Source organism: Leucopleurus acutus, assembly GCF_964270905.1.
Source record: "Leucopleurus acutus genome assembly, chromosome: 13".
Classification (NCBI taxonomy): Eukaryota; Metazoa; Chordata; class Mammalia; order Artiodactyla; family Delphinidae; genus Leucopleurus; species Leucopleurus acutus.
Genome location: NC_139155.1, coordinates 65,447,900 through 65,466,049, shown reverse-complemented (window position 1 = coordinate 65,466,049; position 18,150 = coordinate 65,447,900). Strand labels below are relative to the sequence as shown.

The 18,150-nt window shown below is 45.3% G+C and overlaps 1 protein-coding gene across 2 annotated transcripts in view; it reads left to right on the top strand.

Annotated features, from left to right (window-relative positions):
- The window catches only part of SPECC1L (sperm antigen with calponin homology and coiled-coil domains 1 like), a 120,915-nt gene that overhangs the window by 7,066 nt on the left and 95,699 nt on the right, over positions 1 to 18,150 (top strand). Inside the window, exon 1 of one of the 2 annotated variants that reach the window (XM_082853584.1) lies at positions 10,033 to 10,091. The exons of the other annotated variant lie outside the window; for it this stretch is intronic. The gene's annotated coding sequence lies outside the window, so the exon portion shown is untranslated. Of the gene's footprint in view, positions 1 to 10,032; positions 10,092 to 18,150 lie in introns of those variants that run through there. 2 annotated transcript variants of the gene reach the window in all.

Here is an 18,150-nt window from a genome sequence, read left to right as displayed (position 1 = left end):
CCAGCTGTTTTTCAAAGCTGCTCCATTTTACAGTCCCTCCAGCAGTGTGTCAGGTTCTAAGGTCTCCACTTCCTGATCAATGTATGGGTTTTCAGGGCATACTTTTTAAAACATGGGATATTTTTGGCACTTCTGCCTTTTGTTTTCCTCACTTAATACTTCTGGAAAGTCCATTAAATCAGCTGGTATCATTCTGACTCATTGTGATTAATGGCTTCATAGTAATATTCCATAATATAAATATACTGTTTATTCATTCAATTCAGCAGATAATAAAAGGCTATTATGGATCAGGCACTGTTCTAGGCTTTGAGGCAACAGCATGAACAAAACATACAAAACACCCTGCACTCTTAGAGCTTACTTTCTAATAGGAGCAGGGGTGGAAAGTCAGGAAATAAACAAGTAGCATAGCCTAGGGTTTTACCATTGCAGTTTGAGTCTGTGGGGGCTTTCTGAGTAGTGTATGTGAAGTACCAAAGGCTAGATTGCCCTAAATGTTGTTACAAGTTACTTTAAGTCAGTATTAGTATTAATAATCTTGCAGGAGAAAGTAGAAACATTTTCATAAAATAAAAAAAAGGAAAAAAAAAAGACCCAATTGGTTAATGTGGATATGAAGTTCTAGGAGATCCACATATGAGTCCTTGGTAGCAAAGTTTGCACATTTATAAATTGTATCCAAATCCTCTTATTCTGTTGACAAGTAATAGACATCGTTCCCCGAAAACCAGGTGAGATATATGTGCTGGAGGTTTCTGATGGATGCAGTTGAGAGTACTTTTGGGGGACATGGCAAAACTTCTGGGCCCAGTCAAGCCTCTTGTTTTCTTCCTGAACTTTTCTGTGTTTGTTATATTGCCCTATGAATTATTGAGATTGTCCCTCCAGTAAAGCCTACTTTAAATTATTCATGGTGATGCTTAGGGAAAATAATCTGGGTCCTCTAGAGTGGTTAGGCCTGGAGGGAATTCCCTCCCAATAAGGGCAGATTTATATTGATATGTAGCCTAGTTTGGCCTGCACTAACCCTTCTATGTTGGCCCTAGTGGTAATGCAGTTGAAATAAGCATTTCGGTTCTGATTTTGTTTTTTATATTTGACTTTGAAATGAAGTTAGAAATGCACATTTTAGACACACAGTTATTCACCCTTTGTGTTACCCATCCAGGTCAAAGTCTTGCTCATCCAGACCAGCTCCATCATGATGGAATGCTAGTCATCTATTAATAATCAGAATGTCACTCTAATGAATAAAACATTATTTTGCAGAAAAATTTTTGGGGCAGTTCAGTTACTAATGTTCGTTTATAAAAATTCAGAACAAAACACAACCTGCAAGTTTATGTTAAAGTAATATTTCTGAAGGTCTAGTGTAGAATATAAATGCCACCCAGCATACTGTCTAGCAGTACAGGGATCTTAGTCACCTCCTCTCCTGCCTTTGCTTCTCGCTGTCCTCCCCCACCACACATGTGCCTAGTTGGGTTGGGTTCCAAAACTTTATTTATAAAACTAATTTAATTCATAAGGTTTATGAGGTTTAGGTTATTAGTACTGTGGAATCTAATGAGCATCTGTGGCAGCATGGCTGAAAAAGCATACATTTCATGTGTACCTTTCATTAAATACGGTCCTCTCACCATACAGCTTAAGGTAGTTATTTTCCTTAATTTTATAAGTGAGGAAACGAGGTTAAGAATACAGAGTTAACCAGGGGCCAAGCTTGGACTTGAGCCCAGTTTTCTGACTAAAAGCCCTATGTTCTTTTCACTGTAATATGCTGCCTTTCAACTGGAATGCATTTGCCATATGGTTGAAGGAACGACAGTGCCATTTAGCCTGGAGAATAGAAGACTATGTAGGGCATTGTTTTTCTTATAATTGAAATATTTGAAGAGCTTTCACATGGAAAGAGGGCTGGATTTATTTTGTGCTGCTTTGGCAGGTTCCCTAGTAAATGGTAGTTATAGTTGCACTGACATTTGGCTCCACGTACGAAAAACTGCCCAAGCATTGAAGGGGCAACTAGTGACAAAGCCTGTGGGGGTGTCATAGGACGATGGCTGGGGGACTGACCTTGATGCCTGCCTGGTCTTACTGAGGTCCTCTTCTTTGCCTCCTCCTTCTACACCCTTTCTTGCCTGAGCGCTTGGCTGGGCCCCCTCTCTTCTCTTCCTAATTTCATGCCTCTTCTCCCTTAAGACACTCAGGCAAGTTTTAAATATGGGATGGCCCTTGATAGTAGTTAATGATGATTTTGTTTGATTGGTTCGTTTTTCTCACATATGCAGTATACACATTATTTTAAATAAAGTGACAGTGAAGTATGAATTTGGAATTTATAATTTTTTCCAATACTATTTCTTTTTTTTTCTTTTTTTTTTTTTTTGGTATGCGGGCCCCTCACTGTTGTGGCCTCTCCCGTTGCGGAGCACAGGCTCCGGACACGCAGGCTCAGCGGCCATGGCTCACGGGCCCAGCCGCTCCGAGGCATGTGGGATCTTCCCGGACTGGGGCACGAACTCGTGTCCTCTGCATCGGCAGGCGGACTCTCAACCACTGCGCCACCAGGGAAGCCCTCCAATACTATTTCTGTAGTGATTTTTTTTAAGCAGGAAATAAAAATTGAAGAGTATATCCTGTGATGGTAGGCTAAGAGGGGGATTTATTATGCAAGTATGAGAGTCTCTGCTGAAACGCTAACGCAGTGTTTACTTTGTCACCCAAGGTTCATTATCCTCAGGGATAACCACCCAGGGTTCCTATGCTGTTTCATTCCTCGTCGCATGTGACTGCATAGGTGCTGCACCTTGTCTGGCCAGGGAGTCCTTCAGGTGGGGAGAGGGTGGTCAGCAGCAGCAGGGTCTGTATTGACGCCAGAGAGTGACTTCTGTGAAGGGTTTTTAGTCTCTGAACATCTTTGCAGGTGAAGCTTCAGAGCATAGTGAGGTCAAGAGGAAAAAGACCTGTTATCTCTCAAACAGCTGATTACTTTTTGCATAGCAGTTACTGGTTTCTTTGTCTTTTGTCTACATACTTTTTTTTTTTTTTTAATTGTCAGGAGCCTGGAGCTTAGATATATGTGCCATGCTGCGTCAGAAGCGAGCTTGGGACATTTCAGGTGATGGGGGTGGCTGGTGGCTGCACTGAGAAAGAGATTCCCTCAGGAAACAGGCAAGTGAGAAAGTGAGCCCAGCAAATTCCCCCGTGTAGGTTCAATGTGATGCTCTTTCAAACAGTTGATGTTACACCACTGTTACCTGGAGCCCTGAGAGCTGAAGCGTTGTGACTGTCCGAGTATCTAGCTAACCGAAGTTAGTGCAGGAGCTGAACATTCAGCTGGTGTCTGATGACGAGCAGTCCTCCTGGCCCCGCTTGAGTGCCTTCGGCGAGGGGAGGACCCAACCAGTTTTAAGGCCGGTCGGTTGGTGTAGGGACATCGCTGATTATTAGTTGCCTCGGAATCTGTCGCTTGATAACTTTCACTCTCTAGTCCTATTCCTGCCTTCTGGACCTTTTGAAGTTTGAAAACGACTATTTTCACTTACCGAGATGAAAGTCTCACTTACTTGAGTTGTTTTCAGAGCTCTCTGGACTGGAGACAGGCTGGTTATTAGATTTTCTCCTCACAGTGTGGTTCTAGAACTGCACACGGTACCTTACCAGGTCCTCTGAGGAGGACAGTCTACCTGGGACTCCTGTCTTCCTGGATCCAGACAGTGTAAATCAGATGATTTATTTCAGCTCAGGACTGTATTGTTGCCCTTGGAAGAGCCCTGCTGTGCTGTGGGGACACTTTAAGCCCAAACTCCCTCTTCTGCTACAGAAGCAAGTCTTCCAGGGTCTGTCTTTCAGAGCTTTCCTCTTCCCGGGAACTTGTGGACAATAGGATCAGATTCTAACCTTTGACAGCACCTGCACCCTTCCAAAATCTGCTTCTCACACACATGAACAAAAGATAAATATGTGCGGTGACGTATTAATTAACTAGGTGGTGGGAATCCTTTTACAATGTATATGTACATCAGTCGCCGTGATGTACATTTTAAATGTGTTACAGTTTTATTTATCAATTATATCTCGGTAAAGTTGAAAAAAATTTGAGGTGAAAACATCTTGCCTTCAAAAGGTCAGGGTTTCCTATTGAGACTAGTCACAGAGGTGCATTCCAGGTTTCTTACTTCTTATTTGTTCCCAGATGGTGTGCAAGGAGGTAGTGATCCCTGGGGTTAGACCACCTTATGTAGCGTGGCAGCTCGAGGGTGTCAGGACACCCGATGAGCTGAGGTTCCAGCTTCATAGGGACCTTCCTTCTTAGGCTGCTTTGGCCTCCGGGGGAGGGCTGCATGCCCCTTTAATGCTAGGGTCTCCACAGTTTTCCACTAACCACAGTTGGTGAGAGTCTAAGTTGTCGGTTTTCTCCTTATCCCCTTCTGCCCCTCATCAGCTTTTTCTTCCTGATTTCTTTTTGAAATTCTGTTGTTTTGAGTTGGTATCTTTTTGACTTTCACTTATACTGGTAACACGTAAATGATGACATTGTGGTACAGGACAGACACATTATTCCCATGGCTTCCTTGAGCATTTCTTTCAGTACCCTATATTGCATGCTCTCTTTCCTAGCTGCTAGCCTGCCAGCCCGCTGTGAAAGATTGGAAGTGAATAGGGGGTCGTCAGCCATCCCTTGTATACACGGGGACAGCATCGCCAAGGCCTCAATCTGTATAGTAACAAGGAATGTTTTGCTTACCTGCTTCCACATAAGCTGCTGGTAATGGTTAGGATTTGGAAAAGGGGAAAACATTCCTGAGATGGGGAATTTAGTCACCTGTAGTTCTATATGAAAGTCAACCCCCCAAAAAACAAAGGGACTTCCCTGGCACTCCAGTGGTTAAGACTCTATGGCGCGGCCAAAAAAAAAAAAGAAAAGAAAAGAAGAGGAAAGTCAAAGTCAGCTGAGGGGGTGGGGGGGGGGAAGGCATATCATTATAGTCTCAGTAGAGACAGAGACTGACAGACTTTTTCTGTAAAGAGCCAGGTAGTAAATGTCTTTGACTTTGCAGGCCATATAGTCTCTGTTGCAACTAATCAGCACAGAAGTAGCCATAGAAATACATGAATGAATGAGTGTACCTGTGTTTCAATAAAATTTTCTTAGTGGATCTGAAAACTTGAATTTTGTATAGTTTTTGATGTCACAAAATACTCTTGATTTTTTTTTTTCTCCCCAACCATTTAAAAATGCAAGAAATAGGGCTTCCCTGGTGGTGCAGTGGTTGAGAGTCTGCCTGCCGATGCAGGGGACACGGGTTCGTGCCCCGGTCCGGGAAGATCCCACATGCCGCGGAGCGGCTGGGCCCGTGAGCCATGGCCGCAGAGCCTGCGCGTCCGGAGCCTGTGCTCCGCAACGGGAGAGGCCACAACAGTGAGAGGCCCATGTACCGCAAAAAAAAAAAAAAAAAAAAAAATGCAAGAAATATTCTTAGTTTGTGGACTGTACAAAAACAAGTGATGAGCTGGATTTGGCCCATGGACTGTAGTTTGCTGTCTGTCCTCGGTCATAGGGAAACAGGAAGCAGAGAGGACTGATTAGAGGACCTGGGAAGCCAGGCCCAGAGTTTTTTCTGTTATTTTCTAATTTAATTAATAAAGAATCTTTTACAAAAATCCACAATACCTTTATCTCATCTTAAAAAAGCAACAATTCGGGGCTTCCCTGGTGGCGCAGTGGTTGAGAGTCCACCTGCCGATGCAGGGGACACGGGTTCGTGCCCCGGTCCGGGAGGATCCCACATGCCGCGGAGCGGCTGGGCCTGTGAGCCATGGCTGCTGAGCCTGCGCGTCCGGAGCCTGTGCTCCGCAATGGGAGAGGCCACAACAGTAAGAGGCCTGTGTACCACATACACACAAAAAAGCAACAATTCAAAAAGAAGAAAGATGCAAGGATAGAAGGGATTGAAAGCATGCACAAAGGTTCAGAGGGAGATGTGTGTCAGTCAGGAGGTGTGATGAAAGGCCAGTGGGGAGACTCATACTGGGCGAGGGAGCGAGTGAGGAGAGGGCTGGACACCAGGGACAGAGGAAGGGCAAGTCCAATTAGTGACCCACTGAATGAGGAAGGCAAAGGAAGGCCTTGCTGAGTTAGACCCCACGGGGTGACAGCAGCAGTGGTTAGGCCCCAGAGGGGGTGGCACACACCTGCAGTGGACCGTGGAGTTTTTAGTTGTCTGGAAGATGGAGTGGAGCAGAACAGCCCTGGGGACTGTCCTGGGGGGAGAGACCCCTTCTTTTCTGCTGGTGGTGTGAGGAGTTGGAAAGAAGAAGTTAGGGTACAGGGAATTCACCTCTGTGATGTAGCGAGGATAGCAGTGTGCTGTTTGGTGTGGTTCCTGTAGCAGTCCTGTGTAGGAGCTCTTAGCCTCCACCTAGAGGTGCAAGGACTGAAGTTTGGACGTGAGTAACATGCCCAGAGCCACATAACAAGTAAGTGGTGGAGCTGGCACTTGAACCAGGTTCTGCCGGAATAATCTGGGTTCTTTCCACTAGACTGTGAATTCCTGAGTGCACAGCCGCAGTGTCCCAGGCTGCTAGTTGGAGATCTGCCTTCTGGCACCATGCTCTGTGTTTAGTGTTATGGCCCAGAACAATGCTGCTCTTCTCTCTCTCATAAAAATCTGTTTGTGTTTTGAAGTCCTTAGAAGGGATGGTTGTTTTTTTTTTGTTTTTTTTTTTTGTGGTATGCGGGCCTCTCACTGTGGCCTCTCCCGTTGCAGAGCACAGGCTCCGGACGCGCAGGCTCAGCGGCCGTGGCTTACGGGCCCAGCCGCTCCGCAGCATGTGGGATCCTCCCGGACCGGGGCACGAACCCGTGTCCCCTGCATCGGCAGGCGGACCCTCAACCACTGCACCACCAGGGAAGCCCTGTTGTTGTTTTTTTTTTTTCAATTTATTTTTGCCTGCATTGTGTCTTTTTTTCTTTTTCAGTTAATTAATTAATTAATTAATGGCTGCATTGGGTCTTTGTTGCTCTGCATGGGCTTTCTCTAGTTGCGGCAAGTGGGGTCTACTCTTCGTTGCGGTGCGTGGGCTTCTCATTGCAGTGGCTTCTCTTGTTGCAGAGCATGGGCTCTAGGGGCACGTGGGCTTCAATAGTTGTGGCAGGCGGGCTCAGTTGTGGCTCATGGGCTCTAGAGCACAGGCTCGATAGTTGTGGCGCACCGGCTTAGTTGCTCCATGGCATGTGGGATCTTCCCGGGCCAGGGCTCGAACCCATGTCCCCTGCATTGGCAGGCGGATTCTTAACCACTGAGCCACCAGGGAAGCCCAGATGGTTGTTTTTAAAGCTGAAATAGTTAAATTACTCATTTGCAGTAAATCAGATTAGGTAAGCAGTGTTCTCAGAGACAGGATTTGGTAATTTTGGGGGTAATATTTTAAACCTAAGAAATAGCTTTGACCTAAGAAATAATTTGAAGGATTAGAATCTGAAGAGTCCCATCTGCTGAGTTTGGGGTGAGCTGCTGTACAGTTTGTATGAGAGTCTATTATTCTTTTTTTTTTTTTAAAGATTTTTAATTAATTAATTATGGCTGCGTTGGGTCTTAGTTGCGGCACGCGGGATCTTCGTTGACGCATGCAGGATCTTTTTGTTGCTGCGCATGAGCTTCTCTAGTTGTGGCATGCGGGTTTTCTCTTCTCTAGCTGTGGTGCGCAGGTTCCAGAGCACATGGGCTTTGTAGTTTGTATCACGTAGGCTCCCTAGCTGTGGTGCGCAAGTTCTCTAGTTGGGGCCCACGGGCTTAGTTGCCCGGTGGCATGTGGGATCTTAGTTCCCAGACCAGGGATCCAACCCACATCCCCTGCATTGGAAGGTGGACTACTGGACCACCTTCCAATGAACCACCAGGGAAGTCTCCATTACTCTTTTTTTTTTTTAATTTATTTATTTTATTTATTTATTTTTGGCTGCGTTGAGTCTTTGTTGCTGTGCGTGGGCTTTCTCTAGTTGCAGTGAGCGGGGGCTACTCTTGGTTGTGGTGTGCGGGCTTCTCATTGCAGTGGCTTCTCTTGTTGCAGTGCACGGGCTCTAGGCGCCCGGGCTTCAGGAGTTGTGGCTCGCGGGCTCTGGAGTGCAGGCCCAGTAGTTGTGGCACACGGGCTTAGTTGCTCCGCGGCATGTGGGATCTTCCTGGACCAGGGCTCGAACCCATGTCCCCTGCATTGGCAGGCGGATTCTTAACCAGTGCGCCACCAGGGAAGCCCTATTACTCTTAATGTGTTACTAGTAACCTGTTACTGAAGCTCAGAGTTTGCTAAATCAGGTAACATTGTTCTGACATTTTACTTGTTAAAAATTAGAATGAAGCATTAGGAAGAAACATTTATTTTACACATTCTATTTTCTTGATACCCTGTTGGTTGCATTGCATTGAAATTCTGACACGTAATTAAGTTCGGTGCTTGGACTTTGTAATACATTACTCACGCACTAAAGACAAACAGCATGATACTAAATTGGCAACAGCAAAGTCAGTGTAATTGAGTTATATGGTGAGTCTCACATTTTCACAGGGATGGGTGCACCATGACATCTGGAACTCAGAAGGAAGTGCTTGCCATGGTTTTCCTCTCTTTTCCTCTTACATCCTCATCCTGCCACTGATAAGTGAGTAGAAGTTCTACCCCCAGTTGCAGGATGTGGTGTGACAGGCTGTGAACTGGGTAATAGGTGTCTCGAGAGCGCTTCCAGGATTTCCTTCTAACACACTTGTCCTTTCATCAGTGGCTTGGGCTCTTCACATCCTAGCTCTGATTTTGTCTGTCCGGTGTTTGGTTCCTTTCTCTTTGTAGTTCTTAAATGATGCCTTTGGCACTGGCCCTGCCTCGCCTCCTCTAGGCTCCTCCTCTATGCGCCTTGCGGTCCTGGTGAGGCAGAGAAGCCTCCACGTGGCTGCCCTGAGGGCGTGTTGATGGTGCTGGAGGGACAGTCTGGGGGCGGGGCTTCGTGTGACCCAGGTCCTCTGAGCTGGGCTTTGAGGGATTTGAGCTGCTTGTCTTCCAAGATTGCTTTGAAGGAGGAGGGAGTTTTCAACCAGTGGACACTGGACTTGGGGGAATAACGCGCCCGTGGGAGGGAGCTGCGCGAGGCGGGCAGAGGGCCCAGCACAGGGGTCTGGTTTCATGAAAGAAACGTGCTGCTCTAGACCCCAGCTGCTGGAGGGAGCCCTGGAGAGTGGCTTTGGAGTTCTGGATCGGGCTGTTTTGTGGAGGACTGACTGTCGAGCTCTGTGGTTCGGGCTTAATATTCTTGCTGTTCTCTGTGTAGCTTCTGCCCATCGTTCTCGTCCCGGTTCACCTTGTGTCTCGTCCCCGTGTTCTGCTCCCTCCTCTCCTGGCGCTGCCCTTTCCTCCCTGTTGGCCGGTCTGTGTGCAGGGCCTAGGGTTGCCAGGTAAGATACAGGATGCCCACCTACCATTTAATTTAGGGTAAAGAATGAATATTTTTTAGTCTAAGTATGTCTCAAATGTTGCTGGGATGAAATACAGTGAGATGGGTGCTGTGGTCACAGTGCCTGGAGCAGAGTCTTGGCATGATGTGGGAGAAGACCGTAAGGGGCTGTTGGGGCGGGATGGCCGAGTGGAAGTGTAGGTGTTGGAAAGAGTGTGGCTGCGTCAAACAAGGGGTGGGGAGAGGGTGGGAGCGGGGCGTTTGGCCTGCGTCAGACAAGGGGTAAGGAGAGGGTGGGAGCGGGGCGTTTGGCCTGAGGCAGGTAGGCGGGCGCCTGGAGAGGCTGGGGGGCAGCGGGATTTGGGTCGCCAGGTTGTGATTCTTCCCTGACACAGAAGGAGCTGGAACAGGGCTGGCAGGGGTGGTGGGCACGGAGACGAGGGGATGCTGTCAGCCAAGACCTGCGTTCGGGGGCCGGGACGAGTCTCTACCGTGGCTCAGTGTCTCACTGTGCAGGCCGCACCTGAGATTGAGGAAGACAGCCTAGGGAGCTACCCTGCTGTGGTGCCGTCGTGGGACATCTGGAGTCAGACCTGTTCAGACCTCTACCCTTGGCATCGGCCAGCTGTGGGAGGCTCAGGTGATCCTTTTCACGGTTGCCCTGAGGTCATCCTTACCTCTCAAGGTGAAGGAGGGTTGAATGAAATGCTGTGTGTGTGGTATCCCCAGCACAGTGCTTGGCATGCAGGGGGCCCTCAGGGTTTAGTTCCCTGCTTTCCCTCTTGCCAGTGAGGTTTCAGATGGACTGGAGAACAGTGGATTTTCGCCATCCATTTGGGATTGTTGGTCTGCCAGGCAGGACACCACAGAAGGAGGTGCAGGTCAGCAGTGAGTCCCTGTGACTCTCCTTACATTTCATTCTGGGAGATCAGAGAGAGCCTTCTTTGAGCTGTCTGTCCTTTCCCAGAAAATGTGGATGGAAATCAAGGGTGTAAGAGGCCCCATGTCATACACGTTCCCTGCTCTTTCAGTCAATTCTGTTGAGTTGGCTTTCTCAGCTCAACACAACGTGCAGATGAGACTGTATTTATAGTCTGCTGCAGAAAGACAAACATCTCCCTTCCCTCCTCGGTTTAAACCAATCTTTTCATGCCAGAGTTTTTCAGCCTTGACACTATTGATTTTGGGGGCCCTATAGTTCTTTGTTGCGAGGAGTATCCAGTGCATTGTGGGATGTTTAGCAGTATCCCTAGACTCTCACCCAGTTGTGACAACCAAAAATGTCTACTGACAGTGCCAAATGTCCCCTAGAGGGCAGAATGACCCACTGTTGAGACCACTACCTTATACTCAGTAGATATAAGAAAAAAGTACTCCTTAGTAATTTTTATTGCTTTTCATGTTATCTAATCAGTGAAGTGCTTATTGAAAAAAGATTTCAATTTTTATTAAACTGAATTCAAATTCTAATCTGTTTTAACTTGTTTAGTTTGGAAAGACTTTCTTTGTGCCATTGGCAAAACATTTCTCAAATCTAAAATTTTTAGCTTATTAAAGGGTTTATTACATTGTTACATTTGAATGATTAGTAAAATAACAAAAGAAAATGTTTCATTTTGTATTTCAGATCACAGTTTGTTATAAATGTACAAATATATTGAATTGATATTTTTAATTAAAAATATGGCTGACAGTTAATTTTATGAATACAGTATTGTGCAATTTTGTAACTGCCTGCCAGAAATCTGAGCATAAAGCCATGGTTTGAAGGGGCCATGAATAAACATTTTCTTTTGTAAATATGGCTGAAGAGGGAGAGGAGACTTAAAATTTCTTGCATTCTGGGAGTTTGAGCTTTGGGAACCAATTTGTTTTGGACTAAATCTGGAAAAACCATTTGTGTACTATAGCCAGAAATTCTTTTAGGCTGTCCTTTTCCAGCCTTGTCACTTGTCTGGAATGTTAAGTATCAGCAGTAGTTTAACGGCCTTTTAGCGCCTTGTATTAAAAAGATCTCCAGAAATGGATCTAAAGAGGTCCTAGTATAAGATTAGGGTTTTTTCGTTGCTGTTGTTATTTTTTTCAAAGCAGTAAGAAGGAGAAGACTTATGGTTCTAAGTTTGAAAAATGCAGGGAGCTGCTAGTTGTTTCTAAATATTTCCTTGTGTTAAATCTTGCAGAGTAATAGAAATCATAAATTAGTATGAGTGGGTTTTTCTGTGGGAAATAGAATTGCGCTTTTGGATTTTTGTTGCTGATAATTAACTCTTTTTTTCTAGTATCCTGTCTATCAGTAGTTGTGGTTTAGTGAAAAGAGTTCAGACTTTGGGCAAACCCCTTACTTCTGTAGCCTCAGTTTCTTCCTCCTTTCCAGGCGCGTAGGGTGGTTTCGAATCAAATGTGCTGGTGCTGGGCAGCACCGCCCTCCCCCAGGCAGCTTGCTCTGGCATTTACACAATAGCAACATCAGCAAAGTGTCTCACCCTCCTCATCACCCTCTGACTCTGTGCCCTTCACAAAGCCAAATTTTTGAAACGTTCTTCCTTCATCTCCTACTCAACTTTTTATCCCATTCCAGTGAGGTCTGACTTTGCCCCGTCCTTCCACTTGGAGCTGTGTCGGCCCTGCTTGCCATCTCCTCCTTCTGGCCGACTTCAGTGTCCACTTGGGCACCTTCTCCTGTAGATTCGCCCCCAGGCTCCCTTCACCCAGCGTTGCCAGGCAGAGAGGAGGTAGCTGTGAGGGAAAGGGGTGGAAGTTGGAGAGGAACTGCTTTTTCCTTTTCCTTCTTCTGTGGCCACAAGGGCGTTTGGAGGGGAGTGCACACGTGGGGCTGGAGGTGGAAGTGAAGGAGAGGTCCCTCTGAAGGCCGCCTTTCCTCAGTGCCGGAGTTTGCATCATTGGCTTCTGGGAGCAGGTAGAACCACCATATTAAATGTGCACATTAGTTGATAATCACACCCTAATTTTAGGCATGAAGTAAAATCTGTCTTAAAAATGAGAAGACATCATGTTATATAAAAATAAACATTTAAAAGACACAGATAATAGAGAACAAAGCACTGATTAGCAGTGGGGAGAGGGATGGGGGAGGGGCAATATAGGGGTAGCGGGGTAAGGAGGTACAAACTGTTAGGTATAAAGTAAGCTGCAAGGATATATTGTGCAACATGGGAAGTATAGCCTTTTTTTTTTTTTTTTTTTTTTTTTGCGGTACGCGGGCCTCTCACTGCTGTGGCCTCTCCCGTTGCGGAGCACAGGCTCCAGACACGCAGGCTCAGCGGCCATGGCTCATGGGTGGGATCTTCCCGGACCGGGGCACAAACCCGTGTCCCCTGCATCGGCAGACGGACTCTCAACCGCTGCACCACCAGGGAAGCCCTAGCCAATATTTTATAAGTATAAATGGAGTATAACCTTTAAAAATTGTGAATCACTGTTGTACGTCTGTAACTTAAATAATGTTGTACAGCAACTATACTTCATTTAAAAATGGACATTAAAAAATAAGCTTTTAAAAATTTCCAGTAAGCTCCTTAGTCAGTAAGCATGGAAGTATTTTGAGCAGTAATGGACTTTTGTATTTAGATTCAGGCTAAGCACAGAATCACATGCCCGAAGGCATCTCCCTGGCCCCTCTCCTTCATGTCTCTGTCTATTGCACCTTGAATACACGCCCACTTGCACATGTGCAGTGTTTTGACCTGGCAAAGCTCAGGCTTTTGTCTGAGTAAGCCTTGCCTTTTTCAGTGGAGTCCACTCCAAGTCTATCTTTAAAATGTACACCTTCAAACGCACTTTCTGGTAGTGTGTTGCAATTCACAATAAGAAAGTTTAAAAAAAATGTATATGTTGAGGAATTCAGTATAAGAAGTCTATTGCATTATGATTTATTTAATTAAAACATTTCTTATTGAATTTCTTTTCAACGTTTTGTTTGGTTTTGTAGAAGTCGTGATTTTATCAATTGGTTATTGGTTTTGATCCATTTAGTAGCAACTTTTACTTACAGACTCTTATTTATTTTAATTAATTTAATTAATTTATTTATTTTTGGCTGCGTTGGGTCTTTGTTGCTGGGCATAGGCTTTCTCTAGTTGCAGCGAGTGGAGGCTACTCTTCGTTGAGATGCGCAGCCTTCTCATAGTGGTGGCTTCTCTTGTGGAGCACGGGCTCTAGGCGCGCGGGCTTCAGTAGTTGTGGCACGCGGTTCAGTAGTTGTGGCGCATGGCTTAGTTGCTCCGAAGCATGTGGGATCTTCCCGGACCAGGGCTCAAACCCATGTCCCCTGCATTGGGAGGTGGATTCTTAACCACTGCGCCACCAGGGAAGCCCCACACTCCAATTTAGTTTGCTAAATTTCAATTTTCCCTTGACAGTGTGATTGCTTCTCAGTGTTTTAGTCTCTTCTTAATTTAAAATTTTAATATGATCCCTACATTTTGAATATGGAGTTTATGAAATAAGAGATAAATGTATTTAGGTTGCTTGGATTGAAACCTTTTATTGAATTTTAGTAGGATATTATCAATATATAACATAAAAACATCATAGCTAATAAGCAATTTCCTTTTTTAAAAAAGTTTTCATTCCTGGTTCTTGAGGTATAAATTGTGAAATAGAATATTTGAATTTTTGAGTGATCCTAATCCATCCTCCTCGCCTATAAACAAGGCTCACAGAGTTCGCATGACTTGCTCGGGGTCATGAAGGCATGCCAGGCCTGAGCCACAATCCAGGTCTCCTGATTAGCGTTCCAGGGAACTCCCTACCATATATTTTCAGTGTTTCCTGATGCGTAATTTTCAGTGGGAAAGAACCAGAAGCAAGTGTTGTTTGTTGACATCTGTGTGCCACAGTGTATAATTAATGAAGTAGTGAGTAAAAATAATCTTTAGTCATTCTTTATGAAGGGTTTGTCTGACAGAGTGTCTTTTGAGTTGCTGCTTTTATTTTAATAAGGCATTAGTCATACTTGGGGCATGCAGTGTGTTGTTATAGACTACGATAGCTCACATTTATGCCATCATTACTGTGGGCCACCCTGCTAAGCACTTTAGGTTCATTATTTCATTTAATCCTCCCAAAATCCTTATAAGGAAGGTAGTATTATTACCAGCCCATTTTACATATGAGGAAACTGAGATTTCAGAGAGGTTAAGTAACTTGCCGAGGGATACAGATTTGAACAGACATGGTGGGTGGGGCAGTCTCCAGATACTGTAAAAAAGCACAGTGGATTTATAAGTTATGAATTAAATAACAATTCCTTTTTTTTTTTTTTTTCTGGCTGCTCCACCCAGCATGTGGGATCTCAGTTCCCTGATGATCAGGGATCAACCTGTGCCCTCTGCAGTGGAAGCCCAGAGTCTTAACCACTGGACCGCCAGGGAAGTCCCCACAATTCCATTTAAATAGTTTTAAATAGCAATACATTTAGTGTAACAGAGGGGACAAATGATTCTACTTGGAGGTGAATAGGCGGTGCATAGAGGAGTTCAAAGGAAGAAGTGGTGACCCATCAGGATTCTTGTGTGTCTACAGGTGGGAGGATTAGGGACCACCCCTGTAGTTAACACCAAGGGCTCCTGTCCCGCACTTTGCCAGGGCTGAAGGTGCTTCTTGGTGAGGGATGGCCTCAGAGCTCCTTCGTGGTTTCCAGGACAATCTGTGTTCTCCTTTGCTCAGGGAGGAGCCTTCTTGTTGCAATATAATGACAGTTAAGATAAATTCTTAAGGTCCTTTTGGCATTATTTCTGAAACTTGATTCGTGTGTTTTTCATGGGTGGATGGTTGGGGAGGGTGGAGTTTCTGAATCACTGAAAGAAATTGCCATCCCTGCTCTTGGATTGTTGCACCATTTTTCTGACCTTTGAGCCCTGGTGAAAAAACTTCTGGAATGAGTGTGTTGGGATTTTTGTTCTCTTTCTTGGTCTACACATGTTATTTTGTACAATAACTATAAATTAGGTTTTATCAGCTCCTCTTTATAGGAGAGGAAACATTTGCAAACATATGAAGTGATGAAGTGATTTGCCTGCAGTCACAGTTTGTGTGGCAAAGCTGGAGTGTGAACCCAGCTCTCCTGACTTGAAGTTCAGTGCTGTGCTGCTGTTCTGAGGCCCGGGGTCGGGTGGGGGTGTGGTGACACATCGCAGAGCCTGTTCACCGCTCTGTTCTCTACTTGTAACATCACCATCAGCTGCGTGAGGTATATTAGGATTTTGGAGTCAGGAGGTACCTTTGAGATTCCTTAGAATTCAGCCTTTTATTGTAGGTCAGGATCCTGGTTGGACAAGTGACTTAAGATTGAAGACAGTGCTTTTTAGAGAAGAACTAATGGGTTTCAAATTGAAGTCAAAATTTAAAAATAGGGCTTCCCTGGTGGTGCAGTGGTTGAGAGTCCGCCTGCCGATGCAGGGGACACGGGTTCGTGCCCCGGTCCGGGAAGATCCCACATGCCGCGGAGCGGCTGGGCCCGTGAGCCATGGCTGCTGAGCCTGCGCGTCCGGAGCCTGTGCTCCGCAACGGGGGAGGCCACAACAGTGAAAGAGTCCCGCGTACCGCAAAAAAAAAAAAAAAAAAAAAAAAAATTAAAAAATATCTCAAAGGCTGGACCTTAATCTGAATTTGACCAAATGATAATTTTAACAGATACAGGTGTAAACTTTTTCAGAATATAAATTGCACAGCTATGAAATGGAGAAAAGTGGAGTGTTTACTGTTCAGTTTCTTTAACGTTTCTGTGTGTTTGAAAATTTTCATAATAAAATGTTATCAGAGAAAAGCAGCTTAGCAGCAATTTGTGTGAAAGAGGCTTTGTAGTGCTAGGTAACCATGAAACTCTGGAGGAGCCTCTGGTAGCTCCTGGCCAAACAGGGTTTTTTCTTAGATTAAGTTGAGAAGTTCAGTGTCTAGATGGAGAAAGTAATAGTCGGCTGGATGCTGTGCTTGCAGACCAGGTCCTCCTCCTGTCTGTGCCAATGGCACAGGTGTGCGAAGTCTGGAGTAGGGGCTGGAGACTCTTAGACCGACGTGGGGGAAGGGCAGACTTATCAAAGCGCTGTGCTGGTCCTCAGATCCTGGGAGAGCTGTGGGCTGAGGGTACTTTTGAGTATGGCTCTCAGATTCAGGTCAGAGGAAAGGAGTTGCAGGGAAGGAGATGCCCTTCTGGCCCCTCTCCCTGAGCCCCCATATGGTGTCCTTCAGTCCATCCTCTGCAGCACCAGGTTTCTCTTTAGGAAGGACACATCCAATCAGGGCGGCACTGCCTTCAGTCCTCAGTGCTGTGTGTCAGACCGAAACCCTTCCCCGCTGGTCGTCACTGTGACGTTTCTCTGTTTGAGCAGGCCCAGGTCTTCAGGGGACCCGTGCTTTCTTAAACCTCTGACCTGTACCTCCCTCCCTGTTCTGCAAGGGCAGAACCAGGGACGATGTCCCCCTGCTCTCACCATACCTTGTACATGTATGTCCCTCATGTTTGCAGTAGGTTCATCAAGGATGGAGACCTGTTCACTTATGCACCTCATTCTTCCCCTAGACTGTGAGCCCCTGGAAGGTAGGTATTTTTGTCTTAATCAGCTTAGGATGTCCATCTATTTATTTATCCTTGTTTCACTAGATTCCCAGAGAATTGGCGTTTGGCTTGTCTTGGCACAAAATAAGTGTTCAGTGACTGTTAAGTAATGACTTGCTTCCTAACTTAGTAGTCAGTATGCTCCATTTTTTGTCAGTGGTGCTCCATGTGGGGTTTCCTGTAAGCGGCCTCCAAGATATTTTCCATTTTTAAGAGTCTGTAGTTTGATTTTTAGATAGTATTTTACCTGCCATGTGTGGAAGGTAAGAGATGGCCCTTTGTTTTCCTTATGTGACCTCCTTATACATGTAAAGGAAACTCAAGCTTCCTGTGTGGCTGCGGCTATGTAATTAGCTTTAGGCAGGGCTCCTGGAGCTGTAAATCCTGTACTGGGACATCCTGGTAAGAGGTCCAGCCACCCAGACTGCAGCCTTCACACTGAATGCAAGCTTATTTGTGTAAATGAGAGCAGTTGTGCCTCTGCCCTTGCCTAACAATTATTTTAAATAAAAAAGTAGCAGCCCTCTATAAATGAATATGATTATAGCTAAGGTTTTTACTTTTACAGCTGTAACATAATACATACTGATTTAGACCTGGTAATAAGTTTTCTAAAATCTATCCAAAAGGTAGATTTTATATTAAATAACATGGTAATTAGCACCTTCAAAATGAAAGATATTGGTCAAGAGTACCAGCACTGACCGATAGGACAAGTAGTAAGTCTAGAAGGGGCAGATTGAGCAGTATAATTTTAGTGTTGTTACATTTTGTTCATCTCTTGTGAAATCTTCATTGAGATAAAAATTGCCGGTTTCTGAGGAAGTGCTTGTGTATGGTTGCATTGGAGGCCATATGGATTGGCGGGCAGGGTGAGGGGTTTGGATTGAGACTACTGTCACTAAAGAATGGTTGACCCAGGGAGAGTTACATCATCAGCGCCCACCTGTGGGGATTCAGGGACCTGTGCTGGGTGTGGCGCAGCTGGGGCATGATGCCTGTCTGTGGGAGGGGCTTGCGGCCTTCAGTGTCTTTCCCTATTTGGGGAGCAGTGCATATATTTCGATGTTTTTAGTTTAAGAAATATTTAATATCTTAAGAAATATTATTTGAGAAATACATG